Genomic DNA, 20,500 nt, shown 5'->3' on the forward strand with positions numbered 1-20,500 from the left:
CAAAAGCCAAATGATCGACTGTAAAGAGTTTGACAGGTGATGTTATCGCGAAAAGAACAATGAGACGTGAGCTAGCGCCTTTCCTTTTAATATATAGTTTTATAAGTGTCTACATTTATCAGGATATTAAATATGCGAAATCTAGTAAATTACGTCAGAAAGCCTTCCCAAGCAACTGTTTGTACATACTTTTGACAGATTGTCTTAGTACCAGTCAATTTCAGTATATTTGTTTTTGTCTAAGTATATGTCTCATCAAGGTTTAATATTACGGGATCCGGTTTGGCTCATTTAATTGTGAATAGACAGATTTTTAAAATGGTACCGAACTCGTTGGTACATCGCCAGTAGAACAGAAGTTATGAAGTCTCAAAGTTGGTGTATCAGCTCATCTGGCCAGTACAATGCATGAATTTGACTGGATTAAAGTAAACTTTAATGATTACGAATCGTACTGTGGATTCTATGTCGCAACACATAGTTGAACTTCCGTTAAAGGGCGAATAATGCGCCTTTTAAGAGGCTGATTCATACTGCTCTTTGCACAAACCACTAAATGGGCGCCTTTAGCGCCCTTTTGCCATGAAAGGGTTAATACCATGGCACAAATATTGTCCAGAAAAAAGGGGTGAAACATCGGGAACCTCCCTAGCACTCGGGGCGTTAATTCCGCAAAGCCACCCTTCCACACAGCTCACAAACCCGGTCAATGTGTTGTCCTTGCTGATATCGGCAAACCGAGAAGCTGCAAACAGGAACGATTCATTATCGTAGACAAGGCTGTTATCTGGCACCAGGGTGAGCGCACATAGCCTTCATGAACTCCACGACGCTAGAGCAGAACTCCGATTTACTAACTCTCGCAATAGACCGAATCGAATGGAATAGCCCCCTGGCAGCCATGATATGGTCATCTGCACTTTATTAACTGGAGTGACGGGCGTGATACCGGTTATTTTTCTCGACTTAACGCCGTCGCACTCAAGCATAGGCTTGAGAGTCTCTACCAGCTCCTCAAATGGCAAACTCCCATCCTGTAGTAGCCTGAACTACCCTTCTTGAAGGAAACGATTGCGGTGGGCTTTCCAGTCAAGATACTTTCTCGGAACGACTGAAGGTCGGCGTCGTCGATATTCATTAGCTGTAATAATAGCAGCGGCGCATACTACAAGCCCCGATATTTGCATTTGTTGGCATGATCCCGACTTTGGGTCATCAGGGCATTTTGGAAATCACATGTTTATTTTTATTATCCGATCAAATATCGAATGATGGGATCATGCGCCAAAGCTGATCATGTTAGGAACAGATCTAAGGCTTACTTTGCGCTCTACATTAATACACTCACACCATCAGGTGTTGCTTGGGAGAACTCTGCAGAATAGTAAGCTACTAAAAGCAACCTGGGCAATTTACAAGATCCTTGCAGAATTGAGCTGCAGCAGTATTGGAATACTTTCCTCGTGTGCCTTTTTTAATCTTCGTACGGAGCTCCACATTGCTGGAAAATAATCTTTTTTTAGTATTTTCCTAATCACTGTGGTTGCTACAGATTTGAAACAATACTAGCCCTTCCGTTTCTATTAACCCCTTGAGACCCGAGCTGTTTCGGCGCAAACTTAATTGAATCCCTAGTCTCTCAAACGTGTATGTGGGGGGAGGGCTTCCATATAAATTCCTTCATGTTTTGCTAACATGTATAGTACTAAAAACCTAAACCTGAAAGACTGTCTCTCCTGTTATCTTGTACCTTCATCTTGTCGAAGGCCCGAAAACGAGCGATATACACTTTAGTCATATTAGCGTGTATAGTAGACTACAAAACCGGTACCTGCATTTGTGACAGGAACTGGTAAGGCGGACATAGGTTGAGCAAGCTTGGTACATAACTAAACCAATGTAACATATGCAGTCAAGTTCAATATCGTAATATTGAGGGTATACAAAACCTAAGTAAAAAATTACGATCGACGCCTTTGATCAGTCAGTCATCTCAGCATCCGGAGCGCGGCGAGCCCGCTTTGGCTGATGCAAGCCGCTCGTCGTGGTTTCATCTCCGGACGACTGGACACTCTCAGCCTCATCATTTTCCTCGTTCGAGCATTCGCGACGTCCCAGTGTATGTGCGCGGATCGTGCGCTTCACTGCCTTCTTGGGGAGCAGCGTTCCGTTTCTCCAGACCAGGTGCCAGATGCCGAAGCAAGACATTGCAGCTCCGTTGTACGTAAGACGAACCTTCTCACAGAGGAAAACCCGCCAAGCCATGGGTCTCTTCGACGTGTTGAGCAGCTTACACTCGCTACACTATACCGACGAATCTCCACCTTTCGCGTTGTCGGTGCCCTTCAAGAGCGAGCAGACCTTGCACGCTCTCGTACGGCGCTTCCGCCCTTGCTGGTTGTTGCCACTGCGCCACTCGTCATTTTGCACAGATTGGTGTGCGGCTTGGCGAGAATTTGTGCGCTGCATCGGTTTGGTTGGTGTCACTTGTAAGCACGCGTTGTCGTGCAAAGTCGCCCAGTCCTCCTCGCGTAGCTGACACAACGCTAGATGTAGTTGCTTCAAAAACTTTACGTGAGTCAGCTTCGGGTTGTTTGCCTTAGTCTGTCTGGCGTTGTAGACAATGAAGGCATTGATAATGGCAAGATCAACGAGTCCGAGAAATAGAGACTTATAGTATTTCTTGTACTTGATACATAGCTGCAGCGAGTATCTACAACGTGTATCATACACGATTAAATATATCCATAACTTGGATGTACAATATTGATGCACTTTACCTTTGCAGACGCAGCTGGTCGTGCACGTCGACACCTCCCATGTACGTCTGGTAATCCTTCACAATACGGGGGCAGGCCACTTCTTGTTGCTCACCAGTCAGCTTCTCACGGCGTACTATTCGGTCAATCGCAACACTTCCACCTGTGCTTAGCATGTGCACCGATCGTGTATCCCACCAACGCACAACTTTCATGTCAGGAACTTGGAGTGCTTTGGCCACTGAGTACGTGCCTCTCTCAATATTTGATGGTCGGCTCTTCGGTATCTGAGGCGGCTTCTTTTTGTCACCCTTCTGCTTTTTTGGTATCAACTTAGTGCTGAGCCTCAAGCGGTCGGTACGCACAGTGCCGATAGAGTAGAAACTCATGGTAAGCAGCTGAACCGAGAGCGGCACTGCCGTGTAGAACCGGTCTGTCACAACGAGGCGCATGGAACCGTCTGCAGGAGCCGTGGGGCCAAATACCGCGCGGAGGGTGCGCACGACGGCTGCAGGGCCGGACTTGTAGTCAGTAGAACTTGTTCCTCCAGCCCTCACCTTTTTGCCACAATAAACTTCAAACCTGTATCGTACATCATAGTAAAAATATTAGTTTGTACCGTACATGATAAGCCAACTTAGCAACCAAAAAAAAGTGACGTGCCAAAGAGCACGTCCTACATACCGGATGCAATATGCAGTCGTTGAACAACACAGCATGAATAGTTTCGTTCCCCATTTGTGTGGCTTATCCTTCATATACACTCTCATCCGGTTGAACGTTGATCTCGAAGGCAACATAGCCTCATCGAAGGCCATGATTGATGGAGGCGTGTATCCTGCTGCGAAGCGGTTCTGCAGAGCGTCAATAACCGGCCGTAGTTTCCACGCCCTATCTGTTGCAGCGCGTTCGTCCCCGTTTTGGCTAAAATGAAGGTTCCTCGAGAGATGCATGAAGCGATTTCGAGCCATGTAAAAACCAAAACACCCTCGTGGAATTGCCCCCTCGTCCGTAGTCCTCCAGTGATGCGCCAATTTCTCCTTGTTGGGAACAATTGATCTTGAAATTAATAAACCCAAAAATACACAAAGCTCTCGGGGCGTAATGTCCGCGGAACTCTTCAACTCGTTCCGTAGCTTTTCGTTGCTCTTTGATTTGTAGCCAGTATTCTTCCGCTCACGAACAACTTGTTTGGCATGTAGACCATCCACTCTTTCGTCAATATGCTCTCTGAAGTACGTGTTTGTCTCCTCAGCGATAGATTCCCAGAGATCTGGTTGCATGAAATAGAAGAAGGCACCGGATGGGGTAGCTGCAGCTCGAATTGCCTTGTCGGTGGGCCCTGAAGCTCCTTTGTACAGGTTGGGATAGTCATCATACATAGCGGTAGCAGGGCGAGGCTCATACGGTTGCTGCAAGTATTCGTATGGTGTTGTGATCGCTACGTCGGACCATCCTGTGTCCGCCATCATCTTCAGAAATGTGTCTGACAAGGAGCCCGATGCGATATTCGCTATACCACCGACAGCAGATACCAAATCACCGTCAAAACGTAGCTGGGGAGGACTGGGTAATTGAATATCAGCCCCGGAAATATCCTCAAGATGATCCTCACTCTCATCATCTCCATCGTCGTTTTCAGCATCAGAATCGAAGGTTACAAACACCCGGGGGTCGTCGGAAGCTTCGACGAGATTAGCGTCTGCAAGAACACCTAGCATTGAATATACAAGTTATATAAAATTTCAAACGTGTATGTACAGCTTTGACCAACCTCCAGTAGAGACATCACAAATTCCTGAGCCTCCGTTTGACTCTTCATCCGCGCTTACTGCAGGTGTGAAATCATCACCTTCTGAGTCCTGGGCATCTTCTGCTGCGTCATGCGATGGCTCACTACCGCTGTCGATATCGTCAAACTCCGATGCAAGGTAACGTTGCCTTTCAGGTGACGGATCTACAACAGTATATTCACGGTCAGGCCAGCAGAACTAAAGGCAAGCAGCAACATGACGTGCACGAACCAGCTGTGGCATCAGAAATGGTCATGGGTGGCGATGCCAGAAATACTGCAGACGCTTCTTGTGGAGCCTGCACCTCTGGTGGAGGTGTTCGCAGTGCTGTTGCTGTACATGATAATACCAACATACACGATTAGTTAATGTAACGGGGTTACATGGTGTGGAGCACACAGGGGTACGAAGTACCCGGAGAGTTAACAAACTCTCAGTACATAAGTTGGAGAGTTTACAAGGTCTCTCAGTACGTTGGATGAAAGCCACACGTTATGCATTTGATTAGGTTTAACTATGCTAGATAGTTAAAGAGATACATTTACCCCTAGGCAGCTTGGCCGCAATAATAGTAAATAAAACACTTCTGGTTTTGAAGCATAAAAGTTAAGGTATTAACTTTGAGCCCTGGTCTTGGGCTGTAAGTGTCCTTTGGATAAGGAACTTAGTATTAGTGACTCTTTGAGTCGAACGTCTTCCTCTGACGCTAAAGCTACGGCAGCCCCGCTGCAGTTAATCTCAAAACTTGTCGAATACATGATAGTTACCGTCGTTTGTGGTCGTCATGGCTTCTGCTGCGCGCTTCTCTGCAGCTCTCTGTGCATTCGCAGACCCTTCTCGCCTCGCTGTCTTCTTTACCTCTAGTGCAGCTAATCTCACATCAGCGTTAGAATAAATCAAAAATGTACACCACTTGCATTTGCCTACCAATGTCCATTTTGTCCAGGTACGTCATTAACTCCTCCTCTCCGACGAAATAGTCCTCGCCCCGGATATCCTTCTTCGTCTTGCTCGGCCTCAGATAAGTGAAGTCCACCGACAGGCCTGCCGGTTTCTTCGAGTGCCAGCCAGCTTTCTTGAGCTCCCGCCACCTCACCCAGAACGCCATTACCGGCGACGGCGTGAGTTCTGCGTGCTTCGCGGCGAATCTTCAAATGAGAGAAAATTGAGTGGCGACCAGTCTTTTCCTTTCGTAATACATATGCAATTTGCAAGTTTGATCTGTTGTGTACTTTCTTTTGAAAATTTGGCTTTTCTAAAGCGCATATTTATGTCGATTCTGCAGGAAGTGTGGATAATTACCTATCCCTTGTTGACATGAAGTTTGTGTTTGCGCATACAAAAACTAAGTACAATATTATCTAGCTTGTACGGTCCACGTTAAGATTTTTCACGTAACATGTACGGTCCAGGCCACGGGTCCCAAGGGGTTAATATACCTAAGGTACCATTTAGCAAACGGTCCAATGAGGATGTAGCCATTTGAGGCCAGTCGAGGACCATAGTATGCCTATGATTAAGACTTTTGTAAAACACGATCACCGAATATTGAAGCATGACTTTTGAAATCTCCCGGCCGAATTTCTACGAATCAATAGAGCCCAAATATCTTGATTGGTTGAAAGTGAAAGACGGACTCACTTATTGATTAATCAGGTGTTGATATGTATTTGAGTGGTTCAGGCGAGGACAGGGGTAGCCGCTCTGATCCCAAATAATTTAGAGTTGAATTCTTCACAAACCTAAGACTTGGTTTTATTATTGCAAGATTCCTCTAACGGTAACGCTTACCCCATTGCACCTTTACTCTCGGGCCCAGCGGAGAAGTGCCTGGTCGGACGAAGGGTCGGGCGTAAGATGATAGACCTACCAAGTAGCCGCGATGTGATCATAATTAAGGCAGGAACTATCTTCCCCTTGGTGGTCGGACAAACCGTAGGTGGTGGTGGTGGTGAAAGGGGGGTACCGTCGATTAATAGACTGTCATCCTCATCTCGTCGATGAAACGTCATAGGCGGTGACCAAGGCCCGAAACTGCGTGACTTAGGATGGCATAGGGATGCGGTATAGCTAGCTGTTCGGAAACGTTTTAGAGAACAACCTCGACGCTTTTCGGTTCTTCAATTTGGACGAAACAGGGTTTCAAAGTAGGGGTCCCAGCGCGTCGTAGCCGACAGATGCGTCAAGAATGTTTGCGGTCAAGATGTCTCTGCTACGCTTCCACCTTACTTTGGTGGCATGTGGCAGCACCGCAGGATGAAAGGTACCTCCAGTGTTTGGGCTTCCCGTCTCCACGGTCAATCTAGAAGTGCTCAGCGGTTGCCCTCCCTGGAGCTACCCTAACTACATCTGCGTTGGGGCTCATGAATTGCCAACTCCTCGTACAGTGGCTTCGTTGATTTGCAGGTAGTGTTCTGAACGACGCGCAACGACTTCTGGTGCTAGTTCAGAATTGGCGCAGCTCACACTACTCTGCCGCCATCGGGCTAGGGTATGAACGCCTTGTTATCCTTCCATTGCCGCTCCCATCTAGCACCACTCACCAACTACGGCCGATAAACTTGGCAGTGATTTCATCGTTCAAAGCCAAGCTTCGCCAATTGACCAACAGGGGGGTGGGTGCGACTGGCAGCAGGTCTGTCAACAAAGCGGAAGCAATTAAGAAATCAAGCGCGGCGTGGTTGGTTAAATCATTGGTGAGAATATCAATGCTGGGTTTGCTGGATGTGGTCTATTTCCGTCTTCGAATCCCCGAATAGATGCATGCATCGCTAACTTCGCCCGTAGCGGTGCCTCAGCCATGGTTTGGCTAGCTCTTTGGCTCCGAATCAAGGAGACAGTGCAGACGGACGTTATCGTACTACCGCCAACCAGGAAACGTGCCCGCAAGTTGGCTACCTTTTGTGGTCGGCTACTTATCCGCGAAGTGCCTGACGGAATCACACGACCACCTAAGAAGACCAGAAAGAGGCCAAGGACAAGCAACAAACAACATCCCTAGCTATTGCCAACATAAAAGGACTTGCAAGGCCAAGGAGGAATTTAAGACCAAGAAGACGCCCAAGCCCAAGGTGCAAAAGACCGTGACAACGACCAATCCAGTTGGGCTGCCGTCTGTCGAGACAACGCCACATGACAATGTTGTAATGAATGTAACTGGTTACATATAGCGCTTAGTTCATTTTGCTGTGCCCTTCAACCCCTACCATCTTGTCTTACTTTCTATAGTGATAAAGTAATCCTCTGTATGCCTGGGTCCGCTGTGATTTCTAGTTAGCGACATTTGGCAATCTCAAACCGCTACTGTATCAGAAGGGGGGCCCGACTCATCGTACAAAGCATACTTGCGGTCAATAAGTTCACTTGATGGCAGCCGTTGGTCGCTTTCACAATTCTGGGACGGCCACCGAGTGATCTAGCTGAATGTCGAAGCACTGGTGATGCGTTGAGTAAATGCTACCAGGTGAGACGAACCACAGTCATCTTGGTTATGAGCCGAGAGCTATACCACTAGCTACGGTAGCGCTTCCTACAACCAAATCAGCCTATATTTATACACAAATAACAAAGTATTGTGTACGCCTGCCCTACTTTATACCCTGTCGTTCATGTTTTTTGCAATGTCGTAGCGGAGTGTAGAGGTATTTCGGAGCTGCCTTGAAGGGTAAGAAAATAGTTGCCGTTTTTAAAAAAAATAGAGTAAAAGCAACAGAACCCGATCAACGGGGAAAATGGATTGTTTCGGGTAGTATCTCCTCATTAAGCGCATAATAGCCGTTCTGCGCTAAGACCCTCTCTGCTTAATCTTAGGAGAGATCGCACTCTTTCCAAATCTGTCGTTGACACTCACAACAATTAGTTCAATACCAAAAATACACAAAATGAAATGCACAGGTTGGTATATTGGCACGAAACTGATTCATTACCTTATCGTACCTTTGTATGAAGCTTGGAAAAGAGAGACATGAGCAATCGGGCTTGAAGGTCATGTTTGGTGAGTCACATTTTGACAAGTAAAATTACCCCAAACATTTTACGCGACTACTGTGTTTCGAAAAACGTTCATTTTATCAAAATGAAAATTTTAATGTGAGCGGGTCGTCGCTGAGTAATTGGTTTATCGTTCCTCTCCGAAAACACCTCATTTCCGGTCTGATTGTTTGATTAAAACAGTGATAAAAGATCGCGCATTAAAGTATTAAAAATTACAGTTATTGGGGACCCAGTCCCAGATGTACGGAAATTCGCAGTTCTCAACTCGCGCATCAGGGATCAATAGTAGCATGATTTTCGCCAAACTACTATACTAGAAGACAACAATAGCATTACTAGTACGTATACCCGGTATTAGCAGTATGCATATACTTAAAAATGCATGATGCAGACAAGTCCGTAGTCGTCGGGAGTCCGCTTTTTATTCTTTCGCAAGAGAATTTCCATCGCGGGCTGTACCATATAATGTTGGTCCATATTAATAGCGGCAAACGTACTTCGGCGTGATTTCTGACAATCTTCTCACTGATATTTATTACGTATTTTTGTCGGGGGGGGGGGTCCTCACAGTGTACTACTTCCTGGATTCCTTTGGGTGTCCTGTACAATTGGGAATTTCTCGTAGACAAGCATCCAAAAAATGAATAATTGCCAAAACTTGTAATCCTTTTTACAATTGAGAGGTGAATAATTGCCAAAACTTGTAATCCTTTTTACAATTGAGAGGCGGCTGTGGAAAAGGGGCGAATATTTATTCTTATCGAGCGTGTATTCCAGAGCTAGGGGCTACTACCGCTGGCTTTGTATGTCTTCTTTACAGCTGGCAGGTTTATTTGTAGAATTGGATCGCTTGCACACCATCCATAAAGCTATGTCAGGTATATAGAGTACCAAAGGTTTGCTAAATGGTTGAAAGTCATATTTGTAGCGTAACTTCGACACGGCAGATGCTGCGGCTGCGAAGCGGGTGCAAGATATGCTTTATCACAAAAAGGCCCTTTTTTTGGACACGCTACATCAGATCATTTTGCTACTATGGTGATGTAGAACTTATTTTTACATTTGTTTTAGTGCAACATGAACATGCTGGCTAAAATAAACAAGCCAATCCACTCTAAAAAAAAATAATAAATGGATAGCACTTGAAATATATGATACACTCACACATCAATGCATACTGTTTTATAACATTTTTTGTTTTTAAATAAAGAACCCGGTGTGATCCCAGCTCGGTCAGCGCAGCAGTAGGGCCAGTTCGTCGATGGTCACAAATGAGCAGCTATTCCGGTTTTATCCAGAATATTTTAATGGTTGCAACTAAAGCTCTCTCAAGTACCGAAAAAGGACTACTTTTATTTTAAAAAAATTAAATAAAGGAGATTTCGAAACGAATACCCTCCCTTACATTACGTTATGCTCGCACAGAATGTCCCTTTTCTTCTAATGAAAATCCTCCGATTTCATCAAATCTAGGACTTTCTGTACCTATCTTTACCTGCTATAATAAATTAAGCTTGGTCAGCACTTTTGTTTTTGGTGGAGGTAATCTCATAGCATTATATTAAAATCTAAAACCAACCGCAGGTGATTGCGAACTTAGTATGACTCAAATCTGTGGCGCCCGAAATTGCTCTATGTATTCTCATATATGTACTCTGTAGTGAAATATTTTGTTTTTGAGGCGATCAATTTCTAGCTCTAAAGCGTGCAAACGGCAAATTCTTTTAGGGTGGTCTCAGAAGGGATGAAATATTACAGAAGCTCTAGCGTGGTGGTGGGGGGGGGGGTGCTCGGCGATATACTTGTTCTTAATGGTCGTCACCCGCGTGATAGCAACATAAAACGACGACCGCTGATCGTGGGCCCGAACCAATCGACCCTGACATTCCTGGAGGGCCCCGTCGTCCATCTTAGTTCTGCTACGTCGCCTAGAAGATTCGACACCCGCGTTGAACGAACCAAAGTCTAGACGGAAGCGGTTGTGGTGGACAAACGATGGGTCGTGATGTATAATCTTTACCTTTGTCAAACGTACAATTGCCACGTCAACGTAGAAATATGCTCCACGGTCCAGTCAGCTAAGTACCTCTACAAGTATGTCTACAAGCGACAGGATCGTGCTACAGTCACCTTACGGGCTCCGCGACGGGCCAGTGAGGTGGCTGCTACTGAAACCCACAGCACGGATAACGCACTCGTTGATGAAATCCAGTAGTACCTGGATGAGCGGTTTTTATCTCCCCGGACGCGTGTTGGGTCAATTTTAAGTACGTCATGCAGAAGAAGTCCCATCACGTTCACAGACTACATGTCCATGAAAATGGAGGTCAGTTGGTCGTCTACCCAACCAATTCGCGTATCGAAGATGTTCTCCCGTCGCTCTCGTCTAAGTGTCGCACGCTTCACCATGCTCACGGCCTTCTTTGCGTTGAGTGACAGTGCTTCTGCTGAGGGTGACACGACCCGCCGGCTGCTTTACCACGTAATACCAGTTCACTTCGTATGGGAGAAAATTGGACAGCGTTACTGATGGAAAACGCGTACGCTAGGAGGGGACAAGGCTATTGGTCGATTGATTTCTGGGGGATACGAACCGGTACTACATTAGCCTCCTTCTGTGCTACCGGCCGGGGCCCCACTCTTTTTAAGCTTTGCGAACGATTGATGGAGAAGTGTACGTATTATACAAAGCTGCAGCATGAAAGTGACGAGGAAAAGCATCGCTGTTTGAGTGAGGCTACTTCTTTCCAGATGCCTGACCAACTAAGGCACCTCTTCGCAGTTCTGTTGGTCTACTTTGACCCGGCTTTTCCGGCGAAATGATGGCCTACTCTTCTTCCGGAGTTGATGGAGGATTACCTACACGAAGGGATACAAGTCCACAACCAAAGCGCCCTAGCCGAAAACCGTGGTCTTGAAATCATCAGGGATCTAGCTATGGTTGAGGAGACCATGCGCGTTTACCGACGTGCTCTCTAAATGATTTTACACGACGTTAACTCCCACTTGGTATCCAACGGTCAGACCTTGGTGACGAAGGCCGCGTCGCTTCATCCGTTCTCCGACTTTGGAGATGTCGAAACTGTTGCGGATGTGGCTGATCGAAACGCAAACCGCCTACTCTCTAGCGAAACCTCATACGATTTTGAAGATTAGAACCACCTGGTTGAGCGTGTTCACGCTTTAAACGCTGACCAAAGCTTGGTGTTCGACAATGTGATGGCAGTGGTGGCGCCAGAAGGGTCTAATCCGTCTGCGCCGTATCTCGCTAGGAAACGTCTTTTCGTGGACAGACCAGGCGGAACCGGTAAATCTTATCTCCTCGAGACCATCATCGCTATACCGGGCGTTTAGCGCTCGCTGTTGCGGGAAGCGGAAGAGCAGCACCGCTTTTTAGAGGGAGGCATGCGGCCCATACTGTACGACGTTTCGACTTCCGTTGGACCCAGATGAGACTTCAACTTGCCATTTTGGAGTCCGGTCTTTTGAAGCTACGTTACGGAAGCGAATAAGCCTTATCGTTTGGGATGAAGCAACGATGACGCATCGCTACAAATACGAAGGTGTCGATCGGTCGCTCCGCGACTTGCGGAAGAATGATATGCCGTTCGGAGGTGTGACAATGCTTTTATCAGATGATTTTCGCCAGACCCTTCCTGGTATTCCTAGGGCTAACCCAAGCAGCTCCGTTGAGGAGATCAACTCTGTGGAAACACTTCGAGACCTTGCGCCTTACTACGAACATGAGAGTTCAGACCGCACTAACCACCAAAATGCTGATCAGGTACACGCATTTACCGATTGCCTACTGCGAGTTGGACATGGAAGACATGGTACGTCTCCTGGTCTAGAAAGGGACTTTGTCGAAATACCCCCATGACATGTTGTTAGATGGAGAAAAGCGCCTTGAAGGAGAGGATGTGGGGACTGACGAGGAGAAGGCGGTCGTTCATCAAGGCTTTCTCGGTTGATAGACACTGTGTACTCGGATATAGACCAGGGAAACCAGCCTGGCAACTACTGCGCTGAGCAGATTATCCTCACTCCAAAAACTGCGGACGTGCTGGCCATTAACGACATGATTCTTGACAAGCTACGGGGGGGGGGGGTCAGTGGATACGCTGGATGATAACAATGAGCTTGAGCGCCAGGAACGCGAGGACCTCTACTTTGGAATTTCTCAACTCCTTTTCACTTAGTGGAATGCCTCCTCACAAAGTCTGGTTGGCGGTCGGCTCGCCGGTGTTGCTGATTCAAAACATTAGCACACAGGAAGGGCTGTGCAATGGAGCCAGGTTGCGTGTGGTATCCTTAAGACGAAACTGCATGGAAGCCGTCGTCATCGGCGGTGCCTTCGCTGGCAAGACAATCTTTATCTCGTGAATTGCTCTAGCTAGCAAGAACTCAGGATTCTTATTCGAACTGCTGAGAAAACAGTTCCCTGTGCAACTGGCATTTGCCATGACAATCAACAAGTCCCAAGGTCAGTATATATAGATATTGGGACTGTACCTACTGGAGTCGTTGTTTTCACATGGACAGTTCTACGTCGCTGTCTCCCCCGTTACGGCCCGACATAACATTACTATTTTGGCAGAAAATTCTGTCATGATAGATGTTTGAGCTAAACGGGCTGTAATTGAAATTCATACATTGGCAAATTTTGAATCGAGTTGGATAAGAATGTATTTTAAATACAGCTTCCAAACCAGCGATTTGCACGAGCTCAGGTCTTTTTCAAATCCAGCCCAGATAGCGTTTAGAAGTCGAATACGGCGTTAGATGCACCGATATCCCGAATCACTTTCAAAGCATGCTTGTATTGTGCTAGCTAATTTTGCTGAGTCGGCAGTGCTCAATGGAATGTATCGATCATAAGGAATTTAAAGAGTAACAATGTCTTGCAGCAATACAGCTAAGCTGTGATTCTAGCCGATTCCAACATTGTTAGCGCAATGGCTAAAGGACCAAACCGGTGCGACCTCCGAAAACCTTGATTGTGCCACCTCAAGATGGGAAAAAATTAAATATACTCCTTTTTTACAAACTTTACTTACTACGTAGTACAGTAAAACCTGCTCTACCTGATATGACCCGTGGACGACTCCTCTTCAGGTATAGCAGCATATCGTTTTACTCAGGTGGCCTTGTCATTGCTAGAGCTACATGTATAAGGTCGGTATAAGGTGCCGATATCACGCATATGGTGAGGACGCATGCCGGCTTAGGTTCGGAACGGCCCTAAGGGCCGTTCCGAACCGGGGGCGCGCCCCGAGGGGGTAGGGTAAATACTTCACGGGCCGTTCCGAGCCAGATCGCGCTCCAGACGATTTTGTACCACCAATCTGGTACATCTTGATGGCAGAAGTTGCCGCACAGAACAACAAAATGACGGACGCACCAAGCTTGAAATGGACTGTGGCGGAGCCGCAGACAGCGCGCAAGCGACCTATCATCGCGCCAACGTCAGACAACTATGACGACTGGACTCTCGAGCAGATCAAGATGGAGTGCACGGCCCGCAAACTGAACGTCGTGAAAAATACATGCAAGGGAGACCGTGTGAAACTTCTTAAGGCATGGGATACAAACAAAGAAGGTGTCGAGGTGCTGGTTCGTCAACAGCGCAAACGATCAAAAGGTCAACGCGAAGAGGAGGCAAAGAGGACGAAAGGCTGCATGTTCCGCCTCCTAAACATCCTGTTCTCCGACAACTTCTTCACCTCATTCTTGGAGACCGGCCATCAACTCCGCAGGGATGAGCTGGACCAGGGGTAACTTATGTATATCATTTCTAAGGCTCCACTTCTTGAACGCAATTGAGTCTCCAACTTTTCCAGGAGAATTAAAACAATACCCGGTAAAACGGCAGTGGGCGTCACAAATGGCCTGTACATTCAAGCCATACATTTGATAATGCCCTGAGAAGAATGCTGCAACATCTGGCACCTCGCTCGCACTCGGGGCCCTTATTTGACAAAGCCACCCATCGATACAGCCAACACATCCACTCAAGATCCCGTCCGTGCTAATCTTGGCAAAGCTGTTAGCTAGATGATGGACACGCTGCTCGGACGACACGGGAGATTGAATGCGAAGCTCTGGGCAGTCACAAACTGCGTTCATGACATCGCGAAATACATCATATGCGCCGGAAACAGACGTGCCACCTAAGCAGCGAATTGTGTGATAGCTGCTACCGGCTAGCCAAGCAATCGTCATTTGCAGCATGTTCTCCGGCGAGATTGGATCTGTAGCAGTACGCCGAGAAGACTGGAGCTCATCGCGCGATATAGACGGCCGAATTAACATCAATAGACGCTCAAAGGAGTCCACACTCATTCTGTAACAACGCTTAAATTGACCTTCCAGCAGTAATGTCTGCTTGTGGACATTCCAGTTTAAGCGTCGGCGCTTTATACACCCTCTCGGTTCTGCTGGGTAAATGGCAGCAGTGGTAACAAGTAGTGCTATTAGATACCGGCGACGTACACGGGACGATGTCTCGCCTTCAATCCTGCTTGTAGCGATCATCTGTGCGTTTGCCGCGCCTCTGCGATTCCGCGATCCCGGCCGGCGCGCGATCTGTGCCACGGATCGCATTGATGCAGTAATCACAAAAGTTGCACTTCAGGTCAGCCAATCACAGGCTTATCCTCGGGGCGCCCCCCCCGGTTCGGAACGGCCCTTAGAGAAGCATGAAACGCAAATGTACTTTGCTGTGCGTTTCCAGGCTTAAGGGGGAGGCACAGAGGCATATCATACTGAAACTGTTTATATGTATTTAGGGTTGTAAGTCTCTCCTGGGGTCATAGATAAGCATTTGTTAAAATAGGTCATTCAACGCTTCTTCACCTACCTCATGAAGGTGAAGAAGCATTGGCTTCATTTATTATGTAGACCTCCACTATTAATAATTTCGACTTCATGTCAGGATACTTGCGATATGCAATGGAGTATCTATCTAAAACACATAAAATGATAATTATTCTCTAAAAAGTTATACCAGTAACACGATATAGTTTTGTTTTCGAGGGAGGACCATTGTGCCAGACTAAAATTTAGTCCGGAAAAGTTACAGTTTTTGGTACATACCTATTTTAGGTTGCTGCGTCGAGAACACATCGATGCAGTCAAAAAAAGATACAAACAATTACAAGGTTGCTGGTTGCTGGCTACTGGGATTAAACTAATTTCAAGTTTTTCCACGGCCACGTCGTAGTCGTAGGGATCACATATACACTTGCTGTCCTCAAAATTTCTTGTCAGGTTTGTCATTTGAGGAATACCAAGTTTACTCCATACAGTAGTAATCTCTGGGAACGGACTCGTTGGACCTGAGTTAGATCATGTACGACAGGATATCAGGTTTCTCAAGGTTCATTTTGGACGGGTTTTACTGTACCAAGTATTATATTTAAAAGTGCCGGGGAACGATACATAATTATTACACAAGATGGCGTGGACGTTTTTGTTGTTTGGACTTTTACTCATATTGAATGTACAAGTGCAAAATTCTGGAAAACGGGCCTACGACAGTTGATGGCAGTGGCGCGACGTGAACGCAGACGCCCGCAAACTGATCCTGTTCATCGAGCTCTTCTTGACCGACCCCAAAGAGTCACCGCCATCGGCGGTAGCACGTACAACCACCGGGACACCGGCGTTGCTTGTTGGATTGCATATCGAAGACCCGATGTCGAAGCTGAGTTCAATGTGAGACCTGGTCAACGGGGTTGGACCAAGTCGCTGAGAAGCAGAGAGACGTGGGCTTCTGCATGGGAGAGGACACAGGTCCTTTACTGGTTGTGAGAGTTTGGTGAGAGAACTTAAGCAACTAATTTTTCACGTCTACTTTTCCTTCCTGTCCGGCCAGACAGATCGAGTGCAACTTCTAAGAGGGTTCTGGGCCCAAAAGAACTGCGGACTTCCTGCTGCACAAGAAGCGATCCAAGATGGTGGACAAGATAAAGTTCACGTCCGAAGGAATATCTAAGGACTGGAACGGAAAGGACTGGCAGGCATACAAGTTCGCAATGCAGATGGTGTTCAGGGAGATGATGCTTACTGACGTTGTAGAAGAGAAGATTACAAGATCTATGCTTTCTACAAGTGAGAGTGAAGAAGAATTCGACCTGAAACCGACCAAGATCATGCGTATCATTGGCATGTCGGTGCCGTCAGAGATTCTACATCAGATTCGTGATAGGACGACTGGTACTGAAATGTGGGCTGCGCTGAGTGACCTGTTCGAAAATAAGGCGAACAAAACGGTGAAAGCTCACACAATTCGTCGCCTGAGGAATGAACTCTGGAGCATCAAATTGGCAGTTGGTGGGAATACTAACCTGCACTTGAGCAAGATGTTCAACCTCAAGACTGAATTGGAGACTTTGCAGTACAATGTGGATGATCTCGACATGGTAGAAGCACTGCTGGTAAGTTTACCGGATCAGCCAGAGCTCGAACGGATGAAGTCATCTATTCTCTACGCAGCTGACTCAAGCTTGTTCACTCCTGCTAAAGTTCGTGAGTTAATTCGAGAAGCGGCTTCTCGACAGAACGAACCTGGTGGAAAGGGAGGTGGCGGACAACGAGGAGGGCATAAAGGCGGAGGGAATCATGGTGGAGGAACGACAGGAAAGGCTGATAGCCCGAGAAGGGAGAAAAACAACGACTTCATGAAGGAGAAGCCGAAGAAGTGCTATCTCTGTGAGAGTACAGAGCACTTGAAGGCTGCATGCCCAGAGAGGACGGATCGTTCAAGCGGCGCTGGATCAAATGAAAAGCGGAAACCACGGGGAAACGTGACTCTTCGGCAAGAGAACCGCTCACGACCAAAACCTGATCAGGAAGATGAGGACGTTGGTGTGGTAGCAGGAACTCTAGATCGCATGATGATCGATGCGAGCGTGGAGACCAGTGTCAGAGTGTCTGAAGACGAACTGACGGATGAGGTCACACAGGACGACGAGGGCAACAGTGGTAGAACTGGTGTGAACGGTGACATGAGCGGTGGTTGGTGGTTCTTTGACACAGCTGCAAATGTGCACGTAACCGGCAACAGAGCGTACTCTGTGCGTTTACGGAAGATACGAGGCAGTCACAAAGTGTACACGGGGCTAATACAACGTTGGCTTCTCGTATCGCAGGAGTTGGAACTGTGGCGCTAGCAACTGAAGTGGACGGTGAATCAACTGTGGTTTACCTGAACGACGTACTATATGTACCTGGTGCTGAGTTTGGTCTGCTTTCACCAGGACTGGCTGCTGAACAAGGGTTCGACTTCGATTATGATCAATCTTCGTCAACGTTCAACGTTACCTACGAAGGAAGAACGGTAATTGTAGCTACGCCCAATGAAGCTACGTGGGGTTTCTTCGTGAGGCACCCGTCGACAGGAGGAAGAGTGAGTCTACCGAGCATATCGCTGTGTAACTACACTGCGTTGGATGGGGTGGCTCCACTTTCACGCTGGCACGAGAAGCTGGGACACATATGTCCACAATACTTGAAGACAAGTGCAGATAAAAGCCTTGTTAAGGGGATGATGCTAACTCAGAGACAGGGAGCGTCGACATGCGATGCTTGTCATATTCGGAAGCAAAGAAAGAAACCATATCAGAAGAAGCTAGATCGAGGTCTGAAGCAGCCCAATCAGATGATCTATGCAGACTTGCTGATCCCGAGTAAGGGGAACGGTACTCGCTTCGAAGCGGTACTGGTCCTACTAGATGGTTATTCACGCTTCGTAACGGTGCACATGCTGACATCTAAGTCAAGTGATCTGGTGAATAAGCTCATTAAGGACTATATCTTCTGGGCAGAGCGTCAAGCTGGGAGAAACTCAGAAAAGGAGGCGAGCGAGTCAAGTACCGATTTCGTCAGGTACTGACGGACGAAGGAGGAGAGTTCATTAACGAAGCCATGCAAGACTGGTATCGAACTCAAGAAATTGAGCACGTTCTTGTAGGACCCAAGAGCTCACAACTCAACCTATGCGAAAGGACGCATCAATCTCTTATCGAGATAACCAAGGCGTCAATGCATCACGCTGGGTACCCAAGGAGCTTGTGGCCAGAAGCGCTAAGAAATGCGGTCTACATAAAGAACAGGGTGTTTAACAAAGGCACCGGTGGTATTCCGTTCGAGATGATGTTCGAAGTGAAACCCGATATACATCACATTCGTACGTTTGGAGCACTTGCATATGTTCACGTTCCGATTCAACCAGGGCGTCGTAAGCACCATGACAACGCCAAGATCGGGTTCGTGCTTGGATATGCAGAGGATGTAGTCGGCTGCAAAGTGTACTTTCCTGAAGATCGTACAGCAAAGTTTGTCGCCGACTTACGCGTCACAGAAGACGTAGTATACCAAGATCGACATGAAGCATCAGTCGATGATGCAGACCTGGAATCATTACATTTTGAACCGTCTGGAGAGGACAGTGCTGACATGAGTGTGGCAAGAACAAGTTGCCAGTCCACTCGTTCGCTCTACTCTACGGATTTGGACGAGTCCGTGGGTTTAGACCCTTTGGAACTCGAGGAGGAGAAGAATGAAAATGATGGTGGGGCTGTGCAACATGAGCTGCAGAATGCAGAAGGCGATGCGAATGATACACTGATGGGGTGTACGAGTACACACCACGGGGTTGGATCTGGTACGCACGAGGTTGAATCTGAGATAACATCGCAGATTACCGTGGAGTTAAACTTTGGAACCGCAACTGATGTTGGTGGAGTGAGCACAGCGATACCAACTGAAGTAGGTGATGTGGTGGATATTGAGAAGACTCTACCCGCTGGTGAAATGGAGACGCAGCGAACCAATGGGCACGAAACCTCAGTAGTGCGTTCGACTATTCAGTTTGGACTAGACACTGAGGATGTGGGCGAAGACACAGCGATTGCTGGGGATATCGAGTCGGATATCGGAAATGAGCAACAATCGTGTTTGCGAAAGGATAGATCGACAATAGGATTGGAGGACGATGACCAACATGATGTATTGGTGGACGGTCACCCGGTCGATCTGACGGAAAGTGCTGAATGCTTTTCTGTGATGAGTGTCTGTGGCTCAGAGTCGAGTCACACACACATGAGTGCATCGAAGACTATGATCTGGACGAGAAAGTTAAGGAAATACTTGAGCAGGACCAGATGGGTGTCGAGAATACTGCACTACCTATTGCTAAGGTTGGCAAGCGAAGTCATCGTGATGAAACTGATTCGGAGCTATTGCGAGTGGAGCAAAGGGCTGAGAAACCAGGACCTAAGAAAACACGAACTGGACTTCGCGAATACAGTAAGCGACGACGATCCCGCTATCTCGACGAATATATCGTCAATGTTGCCCAACGGACGGAGCGCATTTTGGACAAGAATGGTAAGGCCATTCATGCGAGCTCTGTTCCAATTCCAAGGAACAATCGGGAGATGAATCGATCAAAGTATCGAGAGTTCTGGATGCAGGCAGACATGGAAGAGATGAGTGCGCTGCGTGCTAAAGGCGTTATCATGGAGATACCGTACGAGGACGTGCCAGAGAACGCAAAGCCGATTAATACGCGATGGGTACGTTCAGTGAAAACGGATCGACAGGGATATGTGATTCGCTTTAAATCACGGATTGTGGTCTTTGGAAACCACCAACGACCGGGAATTTACTTCTCAGAGACGTTTGCGCCAGTTGCGCGAATGTCGTCCTTTCGAATGGTAGTGGCATTGGCAGCAGCACTACATCTCGTATTGTATGGCGGTGATATTAACACTGCGTACTTGAATGCAATGCTTGGAATTCGTCAGTATTTGCGATCAATTGATGGCTTCCCGTGTAAGGCGGGCACGTGTACGTAGTGGTGAAGGCACTGTATGGCCTAAGGCAATCGGGGAGAGAGTGGAACACGGAGTTAAACCGTTGGCTGATGGAGCATTGGTATCAACGCTCATT

The sequence above is a fragment of the Phytophthora infestans genome, genomic scaffold, assembly GCF_000142945.1.
Source record: "Phytophthora infestans T30-4 supercont1.6 genomic scaffold, whole genome shotgun sequence".
NCBI classification, from domain to species: domain Eukaryota; phylum Oomycota; class Peronosporomycetes; order Peronosporales; family Peronosporaceae; genus Phytophthora; species Phytophthora infestans.